General features: G+C 56.5%; 3 non-coding genes across 3 annotated transcripts; 1 reads left to right on the forward strand and 2 right to left on the reverse strand.

Moving 5' to 3' along the window:
- Positions 1-970: 970 nt before the first annotated feature.
- Positions 971-1,123, reverse strand: LOC140214776 (5.8S ribosomal RNA). Its single transcript, XR_011891706.1, has one exon. It is a non-coding gene; the product is annotated as a 5.8S ribosomal RNA (ribosomal RNA).
- Positions 1,124-2,697: 1,574 nt separating this feature from the next.
- LOC140214777 (small subunit ribosomal RNA) lies at positions 2,698-4,512 on the reverse strand. The gene has a single exon (XR_011891707.1). It is a non-coding gene; the product is annotated as a small subunit ribosomal RNA (ribosomal RNA).
- A 5,386-nt stretch (positions 4,513-9,898) lies between these two features.
- On the forward strand, positions 9,899-10,090 carry LOC140214783 (U2 spliceosomal RNA). Its single transcript, XR_011891713.1, has one exon. It is a non-coding gene; the product is annotated as a U2 spliceosomal RNA (small nuclear RNA).
- The last annotated feature ends 2,410 nt before the right edge of the window (positions 10,091-12,500 follow it).

Here is a 12,500-nt window from a genome sequence, read left to right on the forward strand (position 1 = left end):
CCACGTCCTTCGCCCAACACGGAGCTACTTATAGACGAGGCTGGCAGGCGGTGAACCGCCTGCGCGCGTGCGGCGCACGAGCAGTTGCGTGGTAAGCGACCGTGTCTGAAGCCCAAACACCACCGAGGCAAAGATCGCCTTAGCAGCGCGCCGCTTCAGCGGGCACCGCAGGGGCGACTAAAACCTGGCGGGAGGCATCGTCTCGTGTAGCGTCGCCCCTGCCCCAACTGGAGTGGCCCAGTCTTTAGGGGACAGAGACTGCGAAGCACTTGGACCGACGGCGGACTACGACGGAACGCTTCAGCTCCGCCAACGGGGCACCCACGCTCTCGAAGGAGACATTTTCCGTTTCGCGGCAATTCTCCGCCGTGCCGTGACTCTTCTCGCTCGCAGACGGCGCTGTCGCGTCGAACCGCTTTCGGGGGCCACCCTTCTCCTCCCCGCTCCTCGCAAGAATCTGCCGATTCCCATTCCTGCGACGAAGCCCGGAAGGGCGCCCACACAGCTGCGGTGACGTGAACGAGCGACCAGCTCTGGAGCTCGACGTACTTCGAAGGCAAACAGCGCAAATTGCGATCGCGCTGGCTTTGCGCACGGCGCGGGAATCGGCCGGCGTTTCATTCCCACGTTTTCCGTGCACGCAAGCGTGCGCTTCCGACTCTCTCGCAAACGTGCGCGCTACATGGCAACAGACGTTCGCGCCTCGTGCTTGGACCGCTCTTTCCCTGCAGGTATCCGACTCCATCCTGCGGCGGTCTTACTAGAGGCGCGCACTCGTCACGCTGCAGTAGTATTGCCTCGTTTCCGTCTTTTCGAAGAATTGGCACAACGGTTTGCCACCGTCTCCCTCTCGTGAGGCCGCTGGCGCGTGGCTTTAGCGCTCAACGTACTGTCCATGATGCCGACGCGGTCAAAACGAGTCGACGGACGCACGTTCCCTGTGCGCCGAAGTCTCTCTTGATATGTGATCCGACCCTCAGACAGACGAAGCCAAGGGAAGACCCAAGGCCGCAATGTGCGTTCAAAGAATCAGTGCTCAGTGTGTCCTGCAATTCACACCAAGTCTCGCAGCTGGCTGCGTTCTTCATCGACCCGAGAACCGAGTGATCCACCGCTTAGAGTCGTGAAAAATAGTTTGTTCAATTCAGTACAGTACAACCAGGGTTTTAGGCACGTGGCGTCTCCCTGTGTGTGGTTTCGAAGAGCGCCTTTCGGCGTGCGCTCCTCCAGTCTCGCTCTTTCGGCGGCCGCGTCTCAGCAGCTGAAAGCCTAATGGCACTCCACTCCTGCTACTCGCGCGTGTGTTTTGCGCCCACGCCTTCCTCGCTTGCCCTCGAGGCACCTTATGCCGTTTGCGCGCACTCGAAGCCGGTTTTACCTGCCAACCATCCACCGGACCCGTGTGTCTCGTGTGCACGTTCACATCGCTCCACTAAAAATTGCAAAGAGCGACAGAGCCATGATTAGGGCTAAGCCGCTGTGGAGTCTTTAACGGCTACACGGCCACGGGCAGGGCTTCACCCCCATCGACGTGCTTCGCTTCAGTCAGCAGTAGGTTCATAGAAGGGCCTCAAACACACACACACTTTCGCATCGGCAGATCGCCGCAGCATAACCGCTGTTGATCCAACAGCCTACTTGAGACGAAAGACAAGAGCCCGGCGCGCGTACTCGCGCAGCTCTCCAAAACCACTCGGCCAGTGCCAGGGACGGCTCCCTGCGCCGGCGCCACAACAAGTCTACTTGAGGCGGAAGACGAAGCCAGCAAGGGCCTGGCCGCAAGTGCGTTCGAAACCGGGACTACAGTCCCTCGTCTGTCCGTACTTCCTCTTTCGACGTGCGGCGCCTTCCCAAAGCGCACAAGTCCGCTAACCGCAGAACGCTTCCGACGTAGCAAAGCCGCGTTTCCTTCGGTACTTCGCAGCAACGCCGCCTTTCCCTCGGCGGCGGGCGAATAGCCTGCAGACGTCGTCGCATTAAACCGCGATCTCGACACCTCGCGCGTCACGAGCAGGAGCCGACCGGCAGCCTCCGGCCCTTTCGGACTCGGTGGCATTTGCCGCGGAGGACGGGAGAGCACTTTAGGCCACGGTTCCTTCCGTACTTGGCAGCCGCACCCTCATACCGACAGTTCCATGACCGACCGAGCGCCACACCGTTCCTTTAGTACTTGGGTGGCAACAAAGTCGGGTCGTTACTCCATACTCGCCGCAGGAAGCGACCGGCAGCCGCCAGCCTTTTCAGACTCGGCAGCGTTTGCCGCGGAGGACGGGAGAGCGCTCGCACCACGGTTCCGTGTGTGTACTAAGCGGCAGCGGCATTAGCTCTCGACCGTCAGTTCCTTGACCGACCGCACGCTTCGCCGTTCCCCTCGTACTGGGCAAAGCAGCAGGTCGGGTCGTCTTACTCCCATTCCGCGCAAGAGCGCCAAAGCGGACAGAAAGCCCACCCAGTGTGCGTTACGCCGTTTCTACCCGCGGGCGCGGCCAAGCCAACCGTCCAAGGTTGCAGCCGGCGTCCACTGGGCGCAACAAATTTGGCACGGGGCGCCCCTCAAAATTCAGGCAGTCCCCGGCATGTTCGGGTATAGCCGTCCCCGCGTCCAAGCGGGGCCAGCGGCGGAAAGCGTCGGGCGCAGCGAGCTGCTTCACCCACACGGGGTAGAAACAATGGCGCTCGCCACCCTTCACAATCCGGTAATGATCCTTCCGCAGGTTCACCTACGGAAACCTTGTTACGACTTTTACTTCCTCTAAATGATCAAGTTTGGTCATCTTTCCAACAGACCGGCGCAACCGAAAGGCCGCGCCGGACATCGGTCCGAAGACCTCACTAAATCATTCAATCGGTAGTAGCGACGGGCGGTGTGTACAAAGGGCAGGGACGTAATCAACGCGAGCTTATGACTCGCGCTTACTGGGAATTCCTCGTTCAAGGGGAACAATTGCAAGCCCCTATCCCAATCACGAAAGAAGTTCCACGGGTTACCCAGTCCTTTCAGACAGGGATAAAGACACGCTGCTTCCTTCAGTGTAGCGCGCGTGCGGCCCCGGACATCTAAGGGCATCACAGACCTGTTATTGCTCTGTTTCGTGCGGCTAGGAGCCGCTTGTCCCTCTAAGAAGGTTGTAAGGTGCTGGGAACCCCGCACCTATTTAATAGGCTAGAGTCTCGTTCGTTATCGGAATTAACCAGACAAATCGCTCCACCAACTAAGAACGGCCATGCACCACCATCCACCGAATCAAGAAAGAGCTCTCAATCTGTCAATCCTCCCAGTGTCCGGGCCGGGTAAGTTTTCCCGTGTTGAGTCAAATTAAGCCGCAGGCTCCACTCCTGGTGGTGCCCTTCCGTCAATTCCTTTAAGTTTCAGCTTTGCAACCATACTTCCCCCGGAACCCAAACACTTTGGTTTCCCGGAAGCTGCCCGCCGAGTCATTTGAGTAACTCAGGCGGATCGCTGGTTGGCATCGTTTATGGTCAGAACTAGGGCGGTATCTGATCGCCTTCGAACCTCTGACTTTCGTTCTTGATCAAAGAAAACATTCTTGGCAAATGCTTTCGCAGTAGTTCGTCTTGCGACGGTCCAAGAATTTCACCTCTAGCGCCGCAATACGAATGCCCCCGTCTGTCCCTCTTAATCATTACCTCGTATTCCAAAAACCAACAGAACAGAAACGAGGTCTTGTTCTATTATTCCATGCAAGTTTATTCAGGCGACTCGCCTGCGTTGAGCACTCTAATTTTTTCAAAGTAAAAGCACCGGCCTTCTCGAGGCACACAATGAAGTGCACCAAGAAAGGACCGGCATGATGTTCAGTCCGAGCCGTCGCATCGGGTAGATGCACTACTCGTCTGGAACTGAGATCCAACTACGAGCTTTTTAACCGCAGCAGCTTTAGTATACGCTATTGGAGCTGGAATTACCGCGGCTGCTGGCACCAGACTTGCCCTCCAATTGATCCTCGTTAAAGGATTTAGAGTGTACTCATTTCAATTACGGGGCCTCAAAAGAGTCCCGTATTGTTATTTTTCGTCACTACCTCCCCGTGCCGGGAGTGGGTAATTTGCGCGCCTGCTGCCTTCCTTGGATGTGGTAGCCGTTTCTCAGGCTCCCTCTCCGGAATCGAACCCTGATTCTCCGTTACCCGTAACAACCATGGTAAGCAAGTAACCTACCATCGAAAGTTGATAAGGCAGACACTTGAAAGAAACGTCGCCGGCTCGTGGCCATGCGATCAGCACAAAGTTATCCAGAGTCACCACACAATACGGGCCGAAACCCGATCGATCTTGGTCTAATAAAAGCACCCGTCGCCCAAAGGGCTTCAGGCTCACTGCATGTATTAGCTCTAGAATTGCCACAGTTATCCAAGTAGGAAGAAACGATCTAAGGAACCATAACTGATTTAATGAGCCATTCGCGGTTTCGCCTTATTTCGGCATGTACTTAGACATGCATGGCTTAATCTTTGAGACAAGCATATGATTACTGGCAGGATCAACCAGGTAATCGTTCAACTGCGCGTCCAGCCTTTCAAGCAGGCCGGACGCCGTTTTTGCGATGCCGAGGCCACCTTCAGGCGCCCCAACACGCTTCGTTCTCGCAAAGGGTAGCACTTTGCACAGTCCGAGACGACGGCGTTCGAGCTCGCTACGGCGCCCTCCCCGCAGGGCCGGGTATCGCCACGCGGCAAGAAGCACGCAACATTCTCGATAGACCGGTTGTGTCGACTCGATCGCGGCTTGCGGTTTCTCTCGAGCCCGCAGCACTGGTGGACCGACCGACACTTGCAACGTAGCCGAGACGGCAAAGCCGCTAGGCGACGGGTCACGCCCGCGCCTTCGGCGCTTTCGTATTTGATTCGTCCGAGGACGATGCGGAACACACTTCGATATCGTGGAAAAAGCGTCGTCCGACAACCAGCCCCTAACGCATCAAGCGGATGAGGCTGCAGACGTCAGCTGTGGGATCCACGGGAGCGATACCGGGGACACGCTTGACGGGCACGAAGCCCGCCGCATATCAAACACCCAGGTCGCTTTGGGGGCGACTGCTCTCTGGGACCCCCATATAATAGCAGCGATAAGTACCCAGACCTCCATGGGGCCGTACTCGTGCCACTTTCGACGAGCGTTTGGCGAAAATCGTGCCGCCTCGTAACGCCGCGAGCAAGATTGAAAGCTTACGTCGGCAGCACAATGCCGAAGTCGTGAAAGCGCAGCGCGTCTACCGAATGCGCGAACGGCAATTTCTCGCTAATGGCCAGTACGGTTTCCTGCACAATTGCCTTTCTGTCGCCCTACGGGGCCCCCGGCCGATCGATTCGAGGCACGCTAGCACGGCCCCTTCGCCATTTCCGAGCACGAGTGCGAACAGTGCGGGCGGCGTGCTCGACGCCCCGGCTGACGTCGTTTCGGACTTTGTCTCTTCGCGTGCTCGCGGCAACGCCGCGGCCAACGACGACGTCTGCGCGGTTCTTTGCCGGTTCCCGGCGTGCTATAGTGCAGCCCTCTGCAGGGTGACACCGGCTCCGTCGTGGCCGTGCGGCGGCTTGTACGCAAAAGTTGCGTCAAAGGCGTCGCGCTCGCGCCGCCCCGGCACACGCGGTTTCGGACTTTGTCTCTTCCAGCGCTCGCGTAGTCGTGGGCACGATTGTCGACTTCGGAACGGTGCGCGGACACCGCCACGAGCACGCGCAAGACGAAAATCGCACTACGGTACAATGTCGGCCGGGGCCCTACGGCCCCTTACAGTAGCAGCGATAAGTGCCCAGACCTCCATGGGGCCGTACTCGTGCGACGCGGCGGCGTACTGCGCCGAGCCGAGCGCCAATATTTGGCTTTTGCAGGGCGGATTCGAGCTCTGGCGATTGCCGCGGTACCGCCGCTCACCGATTCAAGGCACGCTAGCGCGGCCCCTTCGCCATTTCCGAGCACGCGTGCGAACAGTGCGGGCGGCGTGCTCGACGCCCCGGCTGACGTCGTTTCGGACTTTGTCTCTTCGCGTGCTCGCGGCAACGCCGCGGCCAACGACGACGTCTGCGCGGTTCTTTGCCGGTTCCCGGCGTGCTATAGTGCAGCCCTCTGCAGGGTGACACCGGCTCCGTCGTGGCCGTGCGGCGGCTTGTACGCAAAAGTTGCGTCAAAGGCGTCGCGCTCGCGCCGCCCCGGCACACGCGGTTTCGGACTTTGTCTCTTCCAGCGCTCGCGTAGTCGTGGGCACGATTGTCGACGTCGGAACGGTGCGCGGACTACGCCACGAGCACGCGCAAGCCGAAAATCGCACTACGGTACAATGTCGGCCGGGGCCGTACGGCCCCTTACAGTAGCAGCGATAAGTGCCCAGACCTCCATGGGGCCGTACTCGTGCGACGCGGCCGCGTACTGCGCCGAGCCGAGCGCCAATATTTGGCTTTTGCAGGGCGGATTCGAGCTCTGGCGATCGCCGCGGTACCGCCGCTCACCGATTCAAGGCACGCTAGCGCGGCCCCTTCGCCATTTCCGAGCACGCGTGCGAACAGTGCGGGCGGCGTGCTCGACGCCCCGGCTGACGTCGTTTCGGACTTTGTCTCTTCGCGTGCTCGCGGCAACGCCGCGGCCAACGACGACGTCTGCGCGGTTCTTTGCCGGTTCCCGGCGTGCTATAGTGCAGCCCTCTGCAGGGTGACACCGGCTCCGTCGTGGCCGTGCGGCGGCTTGTACGCAAAAGTTGCGTCAAAGGCGTCGCGCTCGCGCCGCCCCGGCACACGCGGTTTCGGACTTTGTCTCTTCCAGCGCTCGCAACCATGTCGGGGCCGACGCCGACGACTGCGTGGTGTTTCAACGATTGCCGGCGTGACACAATGCAGCTGCGTGCGGGATGCCAGCGATTCCGTCGTGTCCGTGCGGCGGCTTGTACGCAAAAGTTGCGTCAAAGGCGTCGCGCTCGCGCCGCCCCGGCACACGCGGTTTCGGACTTTGTCTCTTCCAGCGCTCGCGTAGTCGTGGGCACGATTGTCGACGTCGGAACGGTGCGCGGACTACGCCACGAGCACGCGCAAGCCGAAAATCGCACTACGGTACAATGTCGGCCGGGGCCGTACGGCCCCTTACAGTAGCAGCGATAAGTGCCCAGACCTCCATGGGGCCGTACTCGTGCGACGCGGCGGCGTACTGCGCCGAGCCGAGCGCCAATATTTGGCTTTTGCAGGGCGGATTCGAGCTCTGGCGATCGCCGCGGTACCGCCGCTCACCGATTCAAGGCACGCTAGCGCGGCCCCTTCGCCATTTCCGAGCACGCGTGCGAACAGTGCGGGCGGCGTGCTCGACGCCCCGGCTGACGTCGTTTCGGACTTTGTCTCTTCGCGTGCTCGCGGCAACGCCGCGGCCAACGACGACGTCTGCGCGGTTCTTTGCCGGTTCCCGGCGTGCTATAGTGCAGCCCTCTGCAGGGTGACACCGGCTCCGTCGTGGCCGTGCGGCGGCTTGTACGCAAAAGTTGCGTCAAAGGCGTCGCGCTCGCGCCGCCCCGGCACACGCGGTTTCGGACTTTGTCTCTTCCAGCGCTCGCGTAGTCGTGGGCACGATTGTCGACTTCGGAACGGTGCGCGGACACCGCCACGAGCACGCGCAAGACGAAAATCGCACTACGGTACAATGTCGGCCGGGGCCGTACGGCCCCTTACAGTAGCAGCGATAAGTGCCCAGACCTCCATGGGGCCGTACTCGTGCGACGCGGCGGCGTACTGCGCCGAGCCGAGCGCCTATATTTGGCTTTTGCAGGGCGGATTCGAGCTCTGGCGATTGCCGCGGTACCGCCGCTCACCGATTCAAGGCACGCTAGCGCGGCCCCTTCGCCATTTCCGAGCACGCGTGCGAACAGTGCGGGCGGCGTGCTCGACGCCCCGGCTGACGTCGTTTCGGACTTTGTCTCTTCGCGTGCTCGCGGCAACGCCGCGGCCAACGACGACGTCTGCGCGGTTCTTTGCCGGTTCCCGGCGTGCTATAGTGCAGCCCTCTGCAGGGTGACACCGGCTCCGTCGTGTCCGTGCGGCGGCTTGTACGCAAAAGTTGCGTCAAAGGCGTCGCGCTCGCGCCGCCCCGGCACACGCGGTTTCGGACTTTGTCTCTTCCAGCGCTCGCAACCATGTCGGGGCCGACGCCGACGACTGCGTGGTGTTTCAACGATTGCCGGCGTGACACAATGCAGCTGCGTGCGGGATGCCAGCGATTCCGTCGTGGCGGTGCGGCGGCTTGTACGCAAAAGTTGCGTCAAAGGCGTCGCGCTCGCACCGCCCCGGCACACGTGGTTTCGGACTTTGTCTCTTCGAGCGCTCGCAGCGATGTCGAGGCGATCGCTTACGTCTGCACGGTTTCCGGTGTGCTACAATGCAGCAGTCTGCCGCACTACACCTCTTGGTTGCCGAGGCCAGCACGGCAATTTACTGAAGCGAGCGCATTGCGCCCAGGCGGCAGCGGACTTTGTGCTTTCGGGAGTGCTCTTGCTGTAAAATTTGAACGGCTGCAGCTGCGCGAAGCAAGTGTACCTATTTTCACTCTCTCTCTGTCTGCCTTTGAGGCGACTGTAATTTCACTTTAAACGCAACTGGAGGCGGGAGCAACCTGATGAGAGTAGGTGGACTTCGGTACATGTTGTAATTTAGAAATTGCTTTCAAGCTTTGAGGACATACACCTTCGCGCCATCTGCTTTCCCCGTCTCTTTGGCACTTTATAGTATGTGCTGCATGCTCTGCATTCCAAAGAAACACGCCTGTGTCTCTCCCTCTCTCACGTTCTTCTTCTTTTTGTAGCTGCTGTTGTAGAAGATGCTATGCTCTTTAATCGCTGTAACATAGAGTGCTTGCACAAGCCAACAACTGTTGCGCGTTTTTTTTTTTTTTTTTTCTCTTCCCAAGACGTTTCTGCCATTATTCACTAACTCTCGTTCTTAGTATGCAATGGAGCGTTAGCTCGCGCCATCTACCTTTCTTTCTGTATTGCAAAGTCCGCAGGTTTTCCTAGTTCCGTACACAGATGGCGCTAATGCGTTTTGGCGCCAGGTTCGAACGACCTCGCTGTACTCGTGTTTCCCATTTGAATGTTTCAAAGGGGTTTGCGACAGGGGGTGGTTCTTGTGCAAGGCTGAGCTTTCCAGCTGCGTTTAAGCTATGCTAGCATGTGTGCGTATATATATATATATATATATATAAATACACAAACACACACACACACACACACACACACACATGCATATATACATACACACACACGGTAATGGTAAAGATGATGAGGTAGCACTTTTTTTTTTTTTTTTACAATGCCTGTGTTTCAGATGGCGATCTTTCTCCCCTCTATGTTTCCGGTGGGAAGGAGTGTGCAGCGTTTTCTATATTTATTTTGTCATTCACTTCTATGTTGCTCGTCTTCGTACATGGGGCATGCTACCTAATTCTACCGGTCGAATCGACACGTTGCGATCCGTCCCGGCCTGTGCCGTATCAAAATTTTCAGTGGGCCTTGCGGTAAATAAAAAGAAATGAAGGAAATGCGCGTAGTATATTACAATTGCACACGGGCTTGAAACGAAGCCCTCAAGGAAGGTCACCTTGAGCGGTCGCATTCAGACGGAAGTAAGCATTCCCCTGGCGCGTTTTTTTCCGCTCGCCTGTTCCGTTTTCTACGAGGTTGCCTTGGTTGGTTTCGCGTTACAAGCAAGCTTGCACTCGGGTCTCGTTTCTACGCGACAGCGTTTCGTTAACAGCGAAAGACTGAGGCGTTGCGAGTTCATCCGTGAGATAGGGAGCGTTGAGTCTGTACACAGGCTGAATTTTATAATATTGCCCACGCTGTTGCTGAGGTTACCCATGTCGGCAGGGCGCCCACAAGGCAGTAGTACAATGAAGTGAAGTGAAGGACATCGCTTCTCGGCCTTTTGGCTAAGATCAAAGTGTAGTATCTGTTCTTATCAGCTTAATATCTGATACGGGTTCTATATGGACCCACGATATTAAACCTATTTTTGGAAGTTGGCGGAGTGCTTGAAGCCTGCTTCACCTCCGCCGCAGGTCGGCCCGGTATTGCACTACCTCCGGGATCGGCCCCGCTCACTTAGGTGAGACTTCATTCAATCAAAATGAAGAGCACAAGCTCAACGCGAGCAGTGACTTGACACGCACCATTCCTATACTACACGCAACGATGCCGGTTCGCGGACCACGAGAGTAATTAAACTGCCACTCCATCTGTGTGTAGCGTCGCACTTGTTGCGTCGCAAATGGGACAGCCGCTCCAGCAAATTTCTAGTTATGGGCTTCGAGAAAAATTAATGAAAGCAAAAGAAAGAACCAGAATTCCTATTTGTCCGATGTCTCTGAATGATTGTCTCCTGTAAAGAGCCACTTGGGGGGATGGGGGGTAGGATTAGCCGTGGGGTTCGCAATCAATATGAATCCCACTCAAAGCCAACACTGGATTTTGGAGTTCACTATCGCTTGGATCCGTAAACCACCGCGGCCACGCAAGCTCGCCCTGCCGCCGAAATCCGCTGCCCAAGTGGAAGAAAGATTCCCTATGAAAGAAAAATAGAGTGCCCGATTTCTGGCAACTACTGTGCAGCCTTTGTGTACACATTTTCGCAGCAGTGGGACCGAGCGCCTCGAAAACAAACTTGTCGTATGCCCAAATGTGGCGAAATATATTCAAGGGTTAAAAGGTGCCTCATCTTTCTAACCTGTATGTTACGAAGACCTGTTGCTACCTTTTCATCATGAACATCATCATCATCATCATCCTGGCTACGCCCACTGCAGGGCAAAGGCATCTGCCATGATCCTCCAAGTACCCCGGTCAGGTGCCGATTGTCGCCATGTAGTCCCTAATCTAATCTGCCCTCCTAACTTTCTGCCACCCCCTGCTACGCTTCCCTCCTCTTGGAATTCAGTCTGTAACCCTTAATGGCCACCGGTTATCTTCCCCCCAGATTGCATGCCCTGCGCATGCCCATTTGTTTTTCCTGGTTTAAACTTTGGTGTCATTAACGAGCGTTTCTTCTCGCACACCCCAATCTGCTCTATTCCGATCCCCCCGTGACGCCACACCCATCATCCTTCTTTCCAGAGCCCGTTGCGTCGCCCTCAGTTACCCTTCGGTAATCCTCAAAGCTTTTTGTTGGGGCACTCGTGGCATCTTTCTCGTTTAATGAAGTCAAATTTTTTTCAGTTTTGGGGGAAAACTCAATGAGCTAGGCGCGATTGTGTCCCTGGCGCCGCTCTCAACAAGATGGCGGCGCCCATGCTTTTTGCCTGCAGGTTCGGCCCTACGCAGAACACGCCTGCCGGGCAGTGTAGCCACGTTGAAGGGGCAAAGCGTAGTGCAGTGAAGCGCTTGCTCGGGCGAAAAACGCAAATATGAGCCAAACAGGAATTTCCATTATTGGAAATTCCAGTTCAGTTTGCGCATTGCGTTCGCCTAAGGTAAAGAACACAAATGCGAGTGCCACAGCAGTCAAGTCAAAGCTTAGGATTGCGTATCATTTTTTTTTTTTTTTTTCTTTTCGTGCCTTTTACTCCTGGCCTGCGTGGCCCTAGCGCGCATGCACACGAAAGTAATGAAATGCTGAAAACACGAAATAATGCGGTGCGGCTGTATCATATCTATTTTGTGCGCTTTGTTCTTTGTGGACTACAGCGGTGTGCGTCATGAGAAAGTTTCGGTGCCCTTCTTGGGTGACCAGTGAAGCTATATTTAAAACCACATTGATTTGTACGGTTATTGCTACAAACTGCGTGTGGGTGTTTTTCTTTTTCGCTGCCAACGATGGGTTATCGCAACCGCGATCGGTTCTGCTGCTACGCTAGACGCGTGCTTGCCAACGGTTGGCTCTATACGCGACCCGCGACGCGTGGTCGGCACATTCAAGCAGTCAATTGCAAACCGTTCCAAGAAAAAGGATGTACTCCACTTGCCACCTAGTTCGACGATTGTACTTTCTGACCCTCGAGGAAGCGCCGCCTTCCCACGTTTTCTATAATACGATAAGATTCAGAGCGACCGCGACCACTTGTCTTTGTCAATATCTCGGAAACGCTTTCTTTGTTTTCTTTTTTTTTTTTTAAATCCAGATACTCAGACGCGCCCGTGTTCACGCGCACTTGTTCTCTCCGATAAGCAGGGAAGCTCGGTTGGGGTGGTGTCGGGCCTTGCGCATGCGCTGCTGAGCTCGTCGCTTCGCCGGCCGGTCGATGCTGGCGCGGTACTGGTAATGAACTTCGACGTGCATGGTGAAACGTCACTTTGTATTGCCACTGTAGACTAGCAATGCAATGTGTTTGCGAGCGATTGGATAAATGAGAAAGCGTGCACTGTCTACAGTTCATGCCCCTCTAGAGTAGTGGAAATGTTGCTCCAAGTGTTAGGTTTGTAATTTGCGCCTACGAACATGAACTAAACAAAGAAAATGGTCTGCAGCCGCCTTCGCTTCATAAAATTCCCGTACGAAGAAATTTCCGTGCGCGAATGA

Source organism: Dermacentor andersoni, unplaced genomic scaffold (genome assembly GCF_023375885.2).
Source record: "Dermacentor andersoni unplaced genomic scaffold, qqDerAnde1_hic_scaffold ctg00000622.1, whole genome shotgun sequence".
Lineage (NCBI taxonomy): Eukaryota > Metazoa > Arthropoda > Arachnida > Ixodida > Ixodidae > Dermacentor > Dermacentor andersoni.